The following is a 15306-nucleotide window of genomic DNA, read 5'->3' as shown; positions in this document are numbered from 1 at the left end:
ATTCCAAAGCTCTGAGAGTTTACACACAAAAGAAGGAAGGAAGGAAGGAAGGAAGCAGAATCTTCTAATAGGAAAGGGTAGAAATTTGAAGATGAGGAAGGAAAATCGTTCACTATTATGCTTTCGTATGTTTTTTTTTTAATTTTGAATTACTTTAATTCATTGTTTAGTAATGATTAAAACAACAACATCACGTCTCCCTGGTGGTGCAGGGGTTAAGTCTCAGCGCTGTCAAGCTATCTCCAGCCACTGCCACATGAGTTTGATCCCTGGCCAGGGAGCAGCCCACATGGCACAGGAGACCGCTCCTGTCTCGCCCTCTGCTCCTCTCAGCAGTGTATTTCAGTGGATCCGCCTGTTCTGCTCCCCACTCTGTCTCTGGTGAATCCTCTCACCCTCTCCCCTGCACCTCTGGCCTACACCCCAGTTCTTGTATACATAAATAAAATAAACCTTAAAAAATTTTTAAAAAGTTAATGAAGTTGATGTATATTGGAGAAGACTCAGGAATTTAAGGCCTTTCTTATGTTGAAGTTCTAATAAGAAGAAATGCTTGACTAACAATTATAGAACTTGTAAGCTTTACAAAGTACTTTCCTCCTTACTCTTTTATATTGTACTGGATCTCCCCACTCTGTAACTGATCTCTCAATACTGTATTTGCCTCCTTAATTCTTTTTTTTTCATTGCCCCCTTAATTTTTTTTTTAAAGATTTATTTATTTATACAAGCACTGGGTACAGTCAGAAGCGTGGGAGGGTGAGAGAATTCACCAGAGTCAGAGTGGAGAGCAGAACAGGCAGAAGGACCAAAGTACACTGCTGAGGGGAGCAGCAGGAGGCAGGAGAGGTCTGCGTGCCATGTGGGACCCTCGCGCGCAGCCGGTGGCCGGGGATTGAACCGTCACTGCAGAGGCTGCAGGCAGCTTCGCAGCCCGGCGCTCAACTGCTGCACCACCAGGGGAGGCCCGCCCCCTTAATTCTTAAAACACTATGGATTTGGTTTTGTTATCTCTACTTAGTAGCTAAGAAAACTGAACCTCCAGGATTCACCAATGCCCAGATCTCACATACAACACAGAGTTGGAACATAAACCCAAGTCTCTTCCCTCCAGGCTGACTGCTTTCTACCATGCCATCATGGCTTGAGGCACTTGCCTTGACTGTTGGCATGGGTCGCTGCACTGAAAATGTGGCCATTTCCTGTGGAATACACAGTCCAAACTGTTTCTGTGAGATAGCACAGATGCTGTGTTGGCCCTGCTCAAAACTAAGACTCATGGATTCTTCTTTCTCTGTAAAAGCACGATGTCTTCACAGACATACTAATATTGTGGCATGATAAACCCCTGGTTTCAAAACCAAACTCCTAGCAAAGAGCAGCTAATTGAGATAGCCATGTACACTTGGACAGGTCCATAATTTCTGCCAAGAGCGAAGTCATAAAACCTGAAAAATGAAGTGGGAGAATGGGTGGTCACAAAGGAATAGAGCCAGTAGTGGGAAACTGTCACATGGGGAGTGTCCTAAAAGATTCACAAGGTATTAATTCTGGAAAGAATTTGGAGATGGTCTATTTTACCAAGGGTAATGGGGAGTTTTTAATAGGCCTATGTTAATCTAATTAAATTAAATTAATTGAGGTCTCCCTGGGGGCACAGTGGGTTGAGCGCAGCACTGTGAAGCTGTCTGCAGCCTCTGCAGTGCGAGTTTGATTCCCAGCGAGCTAGGGAGATACCCACATGGTGTGGCAGACCTCTCCTGTCTCGCCCGCTGCTCCCCTCAGCAGTGTTTTCCATCCATCTGCCTGTTCTGCTTCCTGCTTTATCTCTGGTGAATCCTCTCATCCTCCTGTGCATCTGACCTGTACCCCAGCTCTTGTATAAATAAATAAATCATTAAAATATAAACTAATTTAATACTCATATCAACCTTATGCAGTAGATACTATTGTTTATGTCTTTTTTAAACATATGGATAAACTGAGGCATAGAAAATTTAAGTATCTCATTAAGATCAAATGGTAGAGCAGGCTAGTCCAGTCAGAGAAATTGGTTCTGAGTATACTTTCTTAACTATTACACACTGAGGTATAATGATTTGTACAACTGAACTAGTGAGTGAGCCAAACTTGTGCTAGTGCATAGGTTTTTTACAGTGAGCTCCAGAGAACATCCATTGTCGACCCACATAGGAATTGTGTGGCGAGGATAGCCCTGATAGATAAGGAAGGAGAGGAGGGGAGGGAGCAAGAAAGGATCGTGTTCTTGTTCTCAGCTTCCGTAGTCCAAGTTCCATAGGTTTCCGTCTGTTCATCTGCAGACCAAAAGCTTGGGTGGTCCAGTCTAAAATGCTCTAAAAAGGGTTCCAAATAGTGATGATATTTTGTTGCTTTTTCCAAAGTTTCACCCTGTGACTATTATAACCCTAACTGCACCCTCTTCCTGATTATTATTGTTTCTCTCATAAATTATGGGGAAATTGCCATAGTTAACAAATTTTTGGAAGCATAAGAACTCTTTGCAAGCACATTCTGTTGACTTCCTTATGCACATTTTCTTATTTTATTGTTATTCCCACTTTAACAATAAGAAAATTGATATTCAAGTAAGTTTTCTCAAAGCTATACAGCTGATGAGTAGAAGGATTACATTTTGGATGCAAGATTGATTTTTTTCTTAGAAGAAATTGAATGCTTTTCTAGTGCTCTTGTATTACTTTGATTTGCCATTCTGAGTTTTCTTTGATCTCTTTGTGCTTACTTATTATATCACTTCTGAATTTTCTGTCTTATAGGGAAATATAATCTATCTTGTGGGTTTCAATTCTGGGAGTTGTTCACCTTGTAATGTCATGATCCCTTGAGTTCTCATAGTTCCATGTGTTATATTATTTGTCTATCCATTTTGTTACTTGAAGTCTCCCTGCTTTATTTTTGTTTTTAATACTTTTAGCAGAAACTTATGGGGTTAAACTCCTTTACAGTGCAAAATGATTTGCACCAACATATTGGCAAATAACTGGTCCAAACCTAGCCTCATCTCGAGATCTTGTCTGGCATCATATGCCCAATGGGCATATTAGTCTTTATTGTTCCCTTCTATCCCTCATTCCCATGCTCAGAGAGAGATAGAAACAAGTTCCTTTCTTCGACCATTTATTTAGCCTTGAGAAAATCATCTCACCCCTTTAGACTGTTAGTATTTATCTTTGATTCTTGTATTCATTTCAAACTTCACCAATTTCTGAATGTAAGTTTTTTTCTTTAAGCTAGGCAGGGTCTTTGACAGGCTTTTTCACAAATCACTAAGCCTGAGCCAATTTGATGAATGGAGTCTTCAGAAATGGACACTCATTAAACAAACACATCAGCTAAGTTAATAAACTTTGTTATGAGCTAAGCAAATTTCTTCTTATGTAATCTTCACTCATGGTGGTTAACTATGCTGCAGAGGAAAGAAGTTGCTTTCTCAGAGGGCTTTGTGTCCTCTGTCATAGCCACAATTTACAGAGAAATGACCACAACCACATACTTTCCCACGCCCACCTCTTATCTTCTTGGTTTGCACAATGTGAAAATTCTGTAGAAGAGAGAGGCCTCTGGAAATAGATTGCTTCTGTGTCTTCAGTCATCATGAAATCTTGTTTCTGAAAATGCATCTTAAGTCTCCAATGAAGACTTCAATTAAGTCTCTAATCATCCAGTCCTGAATTCCTTTTGATCATATTTTTCTCTTTACCTAGAGCCAGTAAGCTTCCTTGGTTACCTGAGAAAGTACTGTGACTACTTATTTGGGGGTTAATTCTAAAAAAGTTAATTCTAAAAAAGATTATAGGAGAACGTAAAAGAGTTTAGTATTCACTTATTAATATCAATAACAAAAGTTAAAAAAAAAGCTATAACAATAAAACAATAGGATAGTAGCAAAGTATCAGGCAATAGAAAGATGGAACATAATGGAAAACCCCAAAATCTTACCTTCACCTGTGTTGGAATATGATAATCAGTAGAGAAAAACACAAATATAATTACAATCCTGAGGGAAAAAAAACTTTAAGAAATGGTAAGAAAATTATTTATTTATGTAAAAAATCCTATTTCATATTACCATATTAAAAAATACTTGCTTTAGATGGACTGAAGACATAAAATGCATAGCAAAACTGAGACGAAAATATTTATGACATAATGTATGAATGTTTTAAGAATATCAGTAGGTTTAACTTATATTCATATTTAAGATTTCTATGAAAATATAAACAAAGTGTAAAAGATAATTGTACATATGGAGGCTACAAAGGGTTCTTATTTTCATTAATAAAGAATGTTTTTAAATTAGGAGGAAAAAGACAAACAGCTCAAGTATGGAAGGAAATTTCACTGAAAAGAAAATCTTAAGAGAGAATAAATCTACAAAGGGGCTCAACTTCATTAATAACCAGGGAAATGTAAACTTATACCATAATGAGATATCATTTCACATCCATCAGATTTGTGAGACTATAGAAGTCTGGAGCAAGTAAGCACTTCTGAGTGTATGAATAAAAGGAATCACTCATACACTACTGGTTAACTCAAAGTACAAATTGGATTTCAAGTCCAGTAATCCAAGATGATCTCATCTCAAGATCTTTAACTTAATTACACGTGTAAGACCCATCATCCAATAAAGTCACATTCATAGGACACAGGGATTTGACATGGACATTTCTTTCCCTTTAGAGTGATACTATGTTCATCACTCACTGCATTCTCATATATATGTTTTTTTGTTTTTGTTTTTAACTTGGGAGCTAAAGTGATCCCTTGACCTTAAAGTTATATTTAAAAAATAATCGCCCAAGGAAAATAAAAACAGGATTTTTGAAGTGATATATGCGATACATGTTTATTATAACATTACTCACCATAGGCAAGATATTGAAACAACCTATGTGCCCATCTTACTGGATGAATGATACACAATGAGATATTATTCAGCCTTGAGAAAGGAGGGCATTTGGTCATTTGTGACAACAAGGCCGAAACTTGAGGCCTTTATGCAAAGTAAGTTAAGTGAGACAGACAAGGACAGGTGCTGAATTATATCACTTATATGTGGAATTTTAAAAAGTCTAACTTATAAAACAGAATAAAGTGATGATTACTAGGACAGGGCAGGAAAGATATGAAGGGTGTAAACTTATTATGAGTAGAAAACAAATCCTAGAGATCTAATAACAGTTTAATAAAAATAGACAACAAAATTGTATCATAGTAATCAACCTTGCTAAGAGGATAGAATTTAATTATTTTAAGGGCCTCCCCGGTGGCGCAGCGGGTTGAGCACAGTGCTGTGAAGCTATCCACAGCCTCTGCAATGCAGGTTCGATTCCCGGCAGGTCAGGGAGATTCCCACATGGTGCAGCAGACCTCTCCTGTCTTGCCCGCTGCTCCCCTCAGCAGTGTATTTCAGTGGATCTGCCTGTTCTGTTCCCCACTCTGTCTCTGGTGAATCCTCTCACCCTCCCGCACATCTGGCCTGGTCCCCTGCCTTCTATACATAAATAAAGAAATGTTTTTTAAAAAGAATTTAATTATTTAAATTGCTAAAAGTAAAGGATAATTCTGTAACATGGTAAAGGGCCAATTATCACTACAGTGACAAGCAGAACAATACATAAATGTGGCAAATTACCATGTTGCACAACTTCACAGTTTATACAATGTTATATGTCAAATATATTTCAATAAAACAAATAAATAGACAAACTTACATCCTTTTGTCTCTATTCAAAGGACCTTATTTCCCAGAGCCCATATAAGTCCCAAGCTGGAGTGAAGAAAGAAAAATGTGTTACGGAAGAGCTTTTGGATGCCAAGGGAGAGCAAAGCTGCTCTTATCCAACTATTGAGAAAAACTCCACATTATATCATCTGTTTCATCATTGTCATGGCTTCATGAGGATTTGTGGAAGCGGGTATGAAGAGATTATAAAATTTTATGGAACTTTTCCCTTCCCAGCAGGCCAGAGAGCAAAGTCCTCTTCTCAGATTATACCCTGTAGGCAGGAATCTATTGTCTGAAGATAATGCCAGTCTTTTCACACTCATTGCTGACCAAGGATCTAGACAAAAATTTAATAATTGGTATCCTGCCTTTGATTCTCTGCAGTGCACTCTTGTAGGGTAAGGAAAAATGTCAGGCTTTTCTGCCCTCCCGCCATCAGGATAGATGATGGATCCTTGTGGTCCTGAATGCATGCCTGATGGCAGGCACCTGGAGTAGGGTGTGGGCATAGGTAGATGGGATTCACCTGGGCTGAGATGGGGCTTTTAAGGGTGGCATCATGGGGACGCCAGGAGAAGCCGAGGAGAAGCCGAAAGAGAAGCAAAGAAGCAGAAGTAGAGATCACCGGAGAGCCCAGATAGAGTGAGGATTTGCTGGGGGCTGGGAGGACTGCCAGGCTCCGGGCCCCTCAGCACCCCTGCCTGCTGTGTACCGGGTAAATCCCAATAAAAAAACCTGCAAAAAGCCACTAAGGACTCTGACTCCTCCTTCACCCGGTCTGCATGGGATCAGAAAACCTGCTCAGTGGTCATTCCTGCATCTACAATTCCCGCCTCTACAATTCCTGCCTCTACATTCCTGCCTCAGTCCACCACTGAGGACCCTGACTCCTCCTTTACCCTGTCTGCTGGATATTAGAAAACCTGCACTGTGTCCCTTCCTGACCTCTACAACTCTTAAAAATTTTTTTTATTTTAATTTGTTTATACATACAAGAACTGGGGTGTAGGCCAGAGGTGCAGGGGTGAGAGGGGTGGTGAGAGGATTCACCAGAGGCAGAGTGAAGCAGAACAGGTGGATCCACTGAAATACACTGCTGAGAGGAGCAGCAGACAAGACAGGAAAGGTCTGCTGTGCCATGTGGGTTAGCTCCCTGGCCCGGGATCTAACTCAGGCCAAAGTGGCAATAGCGTGCTAGTGCTGAGACTTAATCCCTGCGACACCAGGAGGCCCTGCAATAAATTCTTTAGGAAGGAAGAAATGAAATTCTACATTGCCTTCCTCTAGTGTCAGCATATATTTATGTCAGGACGTCTTAGAACTAAAAAATCCCTTCTATCAAGAATTTATATTCTTAATATCAATGATTTGCTGTTCCTACCTATATAAATTAAATTTAAATGCATGTTTATTGGAACAGCTCTCAGTAAAATCTATTAGATTGTTCCCTCGGTTTTTTAAAAAAACATTTATTTATTTATGCATACAAGAGTTGGGGTACAGGCCAGAGATGGGGGGGGGTGAGAGGATTCACCAGAGACAGATTGGGGAACATAACAGGCAGGCTGACTGAGGTGCACTGCTGAGGGGAGCAGCAGGCAAGTCAGGGGTGGTCTGCTGTGCCATGTGGGTTGCTCCCTGGCCTGCCAGGGATGGAACTCGTGCTGCAGAAGCTGTGAATTGCTTCATAATGCAGTGCTTAACCCCTTGTGCCACCAGGGAGGCCCCCTTCTCCCTGGGTTTTAATACTCACTTTATCTAATAAACTCTTTGTCTAACCATCATTAAAATTTATTTTTAGTAAACACAGGAAATTCTTAATTCAAGAAACAATCAATGAACACCAGCTCCATTCGACTTATACGTAATGTGCTGTAGGAGATTTAAAAGAGACAAAGTATGGACTTATCCCTGGAAAACCAGTTATTCAAGTCACAGTACTGCCTTTGTCATTCCATTGGAAAAATTTTCACAATTTTTTCCTCTCTTCACCTAGACTTTATCTATGTATTAATGAATTTAATCCCCCATATCTGGAACCAGCTCTTTTAAGACTTTCTTGTGGAGTACACAAACATTCAATTCATAACAACACCCCACATCACCTGGCACAACGTTAAATTACACATATAATGTAGACAAGCAACAGGTACTTGTTAAATTGAATTGAGTTACAAAGTGTTGATTACCGTAAGTTTTATTGGTCTCTGGCAATTGTTACCAGATTTTCCTTTTATTCAGCTGTCATGAGAAATCTTCAATTCTTACCACGAAGGAGTTCCATTCTAGGAAAGGAAAAGAAAATATACATAAATTAATATTAAAAATCAAATGAGCCTTGTAGGATAAGGTAAAAAGTATCAGGCTTTTCTGCCCTCCCGCCATTAGGATAGATGACGGAACCCTGTGGTCCCGAATGCATGCCTGATGGCGGGCACCTGGAGTAGGGTGTGGGCAGATGTAGATGGGGTTCACCTGGGCTGAGAGAGTGTGCTTATAAGGGCGGCATCATGGAGATGCCAGCAGAACCAAGGAAGCAGAGAAGTAGAGAGAATGCGAGAGAATGCCGGAGAGCCTAGGTAGAGTGAAGACTTCCTGGGGGCTGGGAGGCCTGCCAGCCTGCCCCAGCACCCCTGCAAAAGCCACTAAGGGCTCCAGGACTCTCCTTTACCCATCTGCTGGATCAGAAAACCTGCTCTGTGCCCCTTCCTGCCCCTACAAGCCTGTTGTAAGGTAAATGGAAGTTATCAGGTTTTTCCTGCCCTCCTGCCATTAGCAGGACCACACCTGTGGTCTTATATGCATGCCTGATGGCACCTGGGGTGTGGTGTGGTCGTGCATGAGTGGGCACACCTGAGCCAAGAGACTGAGTATATAAGGGTGGCAGCAGAGGATGAGGGAGGCAAAGGACTGTGCGGCAGAATGCGGTGGAGACCAGAGGAGAGAAGCCAGAGAGCCCAGGAAGAGTAAAAATTTGCCAGGGGCTGGGAAGCCTGCCAGTCTCCTGGCCCCCAGGTCTCCCTGCCTGCCCTGTACCTGGTTGCCTCACTATAAATAATGAAGAAAGATCATTAAAAGCCTGAAAAAGCCACTGAGGATTCCAGGACTCACCTTTACCCATCTGCCCGGATGGATCCATAGAGAACCGCTCATGCCTTGCTGGCGCTACACTGTGAAAAGGTATGGTGTGCTCCAGAATGGTGGTGGTGAGAGCAATGCAGTACCATGCACATGAGCTTTGTCTCTTGTCACCCTGCCCTTGGCCCTTGGTTAATATTTTGATGGACCAGTCCAGATGTTGTAATTTTTGCAGTAACTACAACAAATCATGATATGACATAAGAAAAGTTTGTGGAGTGAATGAACCAACTCTCAAGTTACAGTTTAGACCTGAGATTAGTGCCCTTCCAGGCCAGGGAGCAGCACATGTGGTGGGCATTCTTGTTTCTCTTATTCACTCAGTTGGAGAGCAGGGCCCCCCAGCATGGGCTACAGGGTAAGACTAGCATTTCCCCACAACCACCTAAGGCATTTTTACTGCCAGCACCAGAAGTTGCTGCCTGTGGGCACTGCTCCCTGGGGACCAGCCAGGTTTGGGCATAGAGCCCCAGCTGGAGTTTCTCCCTTGCTGCCTCTGGGCAGCACCGAGGTTGTCCTGCAGCCTCCAGGCCCTTGCTGGCGGGTGTCTGGCCTGTGGCTGGCCTTTTTCTATTTGGTGCTGGATGCAGAATGAACCAATGAGGAGGCCAGCAAAATGCACAGGTGGTGTTCATCAACTCATTAGCTGCTGTCCTTCCAGGCCCTTAGACTGTGGCTGGAGCTGGGGCTGGGGCTGCTGCGGTGTCATCTCAGTGCTTGCCTGTGAGCAGCTCCAGCTGCCATGAGGTGGCTCCTGTCAGCTGCTTGTTCCAGGCCCTCGCTGACAGGACAGCACCATCTTGAATAAGTCACATTTTGGTGGGGATTTCTGGACATTGTGGACCCTGAGGTGAGAGAGCTGGCCACCTCTGGCCTTAGAAACTCTGTTTCCCCTTTACTGAATAAACCCCATTGTTGTTTCCTGAACCTGAGTGTTCTTGCAGTTGTGTGTATGGATGAAGACCCCACAGACCTGTTCTCTACTTGGGCACTGTCCTATTCACCCACTATAGCCCCCCTATAGCCCTGTTTCAAGTTGACTCTACAGCAATAATTTGCCTTTGTGAGGTTGGGTCAGGATTTGTTCCTGTGCAAGGAAATTTGGATTCTGTTGTGAACTCATCACATTTCTATTAAGAGAAAACATGTCCTGAATCATCAGGAATCTACTCAGAAAACTGCATCCCTGGGGAGCAGAACACTGTTCCCACTGGAGGTCCCAAATATGATCTAGTTTGTCAGTAGATGGAGCTCCTGAAGCGTCTGCTCGTGTGCCCATGTCCACCAACCCAGTGGCTTTCTTTGAAGTTCTGGGACAGCTGAGAAGCCTTGGACAGAATGGGGTAGGTGACTTCCTTACCCAAGAATGTCTTGCATCTTAAGAAGGAAATGATTTATCCCCTACTTGGACACTTTCTGATAGTCTAGAAAGGACACTGGAAGGAGAACCAGGAGATACCACATCTGGGTGCTCCCATTAGCTCACTGCATGACCCTACGCAAATCACACTGTGGGTTTGTTTTCTCTGTAAAACTAACATTACCTAGCTATTTTCTGATCTTCTAGTTTAAGCATTCCATTTATGATTTCACCATGTTCTTCTACCTATTTGGTATCAGTTTCTAGGCATCAGTGAATGCTTGTCTCAAACTGCTATCCAGGTGGATAATACTTGTTCTGATTACTCAATGTTCTAACTAATTTCTCATTATTCTCTGAATCTTTATGATTTCTAGAAAATACTAGTGTTTGTTTCCATATGTCTTGTTTCTAAAGCATACACTTAGTCTCTACTATATTTCAACTTTTATATTTCAGAATCAACCTCAGTTATCCAGACTTTCTCCTTATGGTCCTAAACATTATCAAAGGGACTTTCATAATTAGAATAATCTTTTAATATCTGAACTCACTGGAGTTCAGAGAGGTCAAAACTATTGAAGCCCTAATTACTCATACCTTGAGGTCTCCAAGGTCACCTGGACTAGAATATAGTTGGTAATTTTAGAAACTGATATAGAGTTACTACTGAGAAATGTGAGTGTGATAAAATTACTTACAGCAGTGTTTGTTGGCTGAACTGTATAATCCTGAAGGCTGTTTCGTGTTACGGTGACAAAATAAAAAAAGTGTATCAGAATGTAGGATTTGGTGCATTCAAAGTTTATTTTCCCCATTAATTTCTGGATGGATTTGATCACAAACACTGAAAGAACATAAACCCTCTCTTAGGCATGTCTATGTTATTTTGGTGACTTGACAACTGCAGCATTAGGGGTACTAGATTCTCAGTCTTGTTTCTCAGGAAGATTCCTCCTTGATGTATTTAATGGCAGAAAAGGTGGCCATGCCAGCAGTGAGAAAGAGGGAAGTCTTGGTGCAGCTGCTGGTCTCAGGAGTAGGTAAGGGACATGGAGATGTGAGGCTATGAGGATCTACAAGTCTATTTAGGTGTTCATAAGTTAATATGTTATAAGGTCTTATAGAAAATTTCATGAAACGTTAATTAGGAGACTTGATTTATTGGAATTGCTTTTGTTTTATTGAGTTGTTTTTTTTTTTTTGAGACCATCTTTCAGGGAATCCAAACTCCCATTATTAATCATATTAATGACTACTACCTGTTGAGGACCCATCATAGTCTAGACATGTGATGTCTAATATAGTTGCTACATGGAACCATTTACATTTAAATAAAATTTAAAAATTAAGAATTTAGTTTCTCATTGTAAATGCTCACTAGTCACTTATGAATAAAAGCTACCATCTAAGGGAGGGCAGAATAGGAAATTTCCACTATTGCAGAATGTTCTATTAGACAGTGCTGTGGGGACTCTCTAAATGTCTTATGAGAATTATTTGTAATTCTAACACTTCCTATGGTAGATATTATTACCTTATTTTTATTGCAAGTAAATCAGATGTCAAAGAGGTTCTAGTAATTTGGCCAATTTATATACAGTTAAGAACCAGAAGTAGGACACATTAAATTTGGTCCAATTCCTAAGCCTCTTTGTACCATGTTTCTTTCTTTTTTATTTTTAAGATTTTATTTTATTTATACAAACACTGGGGTAGAGGTCAGAGGCACAGGAGGGTGAGAGAATTCACCAGAGACAGAGCAGGGAGCAGAACAGGCAGACACTGCTGAGGGGAACAGTGGGCGAGGCAGGAGAGGTCTGCCGCACCATGTGGGAATCTCCCTGGCCAGCCGGGAATCAAACCCGTGCTGCAGAGGCCGCGGACAGCTTCACAGCACTGTGCTCAACTCGCTGTGCCACCGGGGAGGCCGTGTACCATGTTTCTTAATTACAATTTCTCATCATAGTATCTTCTTTTTCAAAAATACTTGCAAAAGAAAATTAAATTTTGTCATTAAGCTTTTTAGAAATTAAATAGTTCCAACAAACCACCAATGTGAAGGACTTAAGCTGTCAGAAAAATGGTGTAGGAGCTTCAGTATGGTTATTTGTAAATGTATTCAATACTTTTATCATATTTTGGCATTAATAATTAAAATTAAATTAGATTTATAAATTAGATTTGGAAGCAGTTAAACTATACAAGATAGTTCAAAGATGAAGTAATATACATGGACATCCTTGAACACAATGTTCCAATGTGCTCTAAAATTCAACAAGCATCAACTGGCCATTGGATATCACCTATACAGATGGAAAATAGCATAAAATATGACTCCAGTTTAAAAAAGATCATGTTTTCTCAAAAGCAGAAACTGTGTATAGTTCTATAATGTACCTCAAGAAAGTCTTTTAAAAAACTGGATAGAACAACTTCATGTATGGGAAACTACATTAATTAGTGAAATAGATAATCTTTAGGTGAAGGGAGAATAAAAATAGGAGAGCTTTTGCCAATGAAATGATAAAAGAGGTTTGGAGTATCTGGTTGCTATGATTCTCAAGGCAAGGCTAGGCTTTGTTTTGTTTTTTAAATCTCCCACAGCATGTTACAAATATCTTGCACAGAGTTGTTACTCATTTTTTCTTAAATTGAGCCAAATGTAAGAATTTTTTTGCTTGTACAAATACTGGTGAAATTATGAGAATTATGATCGAGAATACAATGTGGAATTTTTGACAATTTTTGGAGAAGAGCAGTTTTGTTCTCTATTGACATCATATTTTCTTTACAGTACATTTATCTTTGATATTGTACTCATTTTATGTGCTCAACAGTAATCACAGGTTATCTTAACAAATTCACTGTGAGAAGACAAACTTCCTACACCTCAGATGTGCAGCTCTTCCTAAATCAGCAAACCTCAGCTTCAGGATCTCAACTCGGATGCCCATGAGATGGTCTGAGTAAGGACTGTGAGCCTTTGAATCTTGGTTGTCTATCCTGGAAGGATATTTGGACAGAGATGATACCAACTGACTCAGACAGAAGAGAGGACAACTTGTTTATGATACAGGGTTAGGAAGCTAGCCAGAGGGCAGTGGAGGGAATGGAGTGGCCAGAGGTACACACTCTCTCCTGCCAACATTTTTCTCTGGGCAAGAGGTCATCTTCAAAGCCACTTCTTGTCAAGGTTAAAGTGATAGAAGGCAGATTCTGTCTTACCCCTTCGTGCCTTGGATTCCCATACTTTATATTAATAGGACATTATCAACCCAGGTGTCAGGTTCTGTGACACATGAGGGAACACAATGGTGGCATGTGTTGGTTGCTTGCTAAATTTCCAACAGCTCCAAATTCCAGAGTTAGGAGTTTCAGCTCTTAGCATGGTCAAGAAAGTTTTATTGAACTTTCTTTTTTGAGAATGTCTGCCTAAAGTCTCAGAAAAGAACCCTATAACTGTTTCTCCAAGTCAAGTCATTAAGGTTCATGCCTGGGGATTGATCAAGTAGTGACTCAACAAATCCCTGTAATTTGGGATAAAGAGCCATGTATAAAGAAGTATCATTAGTAGTGCAGAGAATGTTATTAGAATGAGAAGGAAATAAAGTGCTCCTTAGCAACTCTTGGTCTCTTGTTTGTTTCTGAACTTCTCCAAGCGAGTGCTGTGTGCCAGAGCAGTACATTCAGCAAGCTGTCTAGTCTTGTTGGAAGTGGTGTTGCAATTCAATTAACAAATATTGAGCATTTATTGAATAGTGTCTGCCTATGAGGGGCCTATGTGAGTACAAAGGAGGGTGTCTAAACTAAACTGGGGCAGGGAGTGAAAAATATGCCCCTCAAGGGAAAGATTTCAGAGATTAGATATGAACAATGATAACAATTAGATAAAAAAAATTAGGGGAAGGTGTTCTGTGCCATGGGAGTAGAATGCACAAAAGTCTGTAGATGAGTTAGAGCATGAATATTCAGAAGAGGATTATGACTGGAGCATAAACCATAAAATGGGAGCAATATGGATGACAATGGAGGATGGAAAGAGCCAGATAAAGCCCTATAGAACACATCAACCCAGCAACTCACATCAGGTGACTACTAATATGAATCCCACACTGTTTTATGTATATGATTTTAGTTACTATTCACAGCAGCCCCAGTAAGTAATTAATATTAATTCTCCCAATTTTAAAAATGACTAACTGGGGCTTAATGAATTTGGATGAATTCATTTTTCTGAGAATATTATTCTGAGATTAACTAATGAAGGCATCAGAATTTGAACCCCACAGTCTGTCACCAGAGAGGTCTACATTTAGGGTGATTATCAATATGTTGGGCTGTATTACTGCTCTCCTATCTTTAGTTCTCTAATTGTTTTAATTTTCTGTTGTCCCCACCTCCCTTCCCCCTACTTCCTTGTATTTCTCCCTGCCCTTCCATTTGGAATTGTTTTCCCTGGTTAATCTCTCTTTTTTTTTTTTTCTCCTTCATTTTTATCCTATGTGCCTCTTTTCCCATTTTTGTTTTGTGGTTACAATGTGGGCAGTGATACTTTTAACTCTTAATACATCAATAGTATTAGAACTAGAGTAAATAATTTGGAGATAGTAAGAGAGGAATTCTGAATTTAGTGGAGTGGGAAAAAAATAAGGTGGAAACGCAAGTATCAGTTTGCATTACTTTGCACTTCAAAGTCTATTTGTGACTATTTTAAGCAAACTTAAATTTGATTTATTAATGTAATTATTTAAAAATGCTAGCTCTGTTTTTAAACTTAGTTGAACATGAAGCTTTGATTTCATTTTCTTTATAATTGCAGTAAATTTTATAATCATTTAAAGGAAGCTGTTGATTACATTGATTGTGCTGAACAAAATATCCAACCCTATTTACAACTTATATTTTCACAAAAATCTGTAACTGATTTTGTAAGTATAATATTTGAAGCATCTGGAAAGTCTAACCTAAATAGCAAAACCTCTTTTACCTAAATCCTCTTCCTAAATCTAAATACTATTCCCTTAAACATTCTAAT

General features: G+C 40.2%; 1 long non-coding RNA gene across 1 annotated transcript in view; it reads left to right on the top strand.

The window, feature by feature from the left end:
* Window positions 1-6407, top strand: part of LOC129144995 (uncharacterized) — a 42150-nt gene extending 35743 nt beyond the window's left edge. Inside the window, exon 3 of the long non-coding RNA XR_008549943.1 lies at window positions 5779-6407. This is a non-coding gene — a long non-coding RNA (uncharacterized LOC129144995). The remainder of the gene's footprint in view (window positions 1-5778) is intronic.
* Window positions 6408-15306: the final 8899 nt, after the last annotated feature.

This window comes from Talpa occidentalis, unplaced genomic scaffold (assembly GCF_014898055.3).
Source record: "Talpa occidentalis isolate TD23 unplaced genomic scaffold, MPIMG_talOcc4v2.1 talOcc4.8, whole genome shotgun sequence".
In the NCBI taxonomy this organism is placed as follows: Eukaryota; Metazoa; Chordata; class Mammalia; order Eulipotyphla; family Talpidae; genus Talpa; species Talpa occidentalis.
The sequence above is the reverse complement of the archived record's forward strand: the minus strand, read 5'-3'. Positions and strand labels throughout refer to the sequence as shown.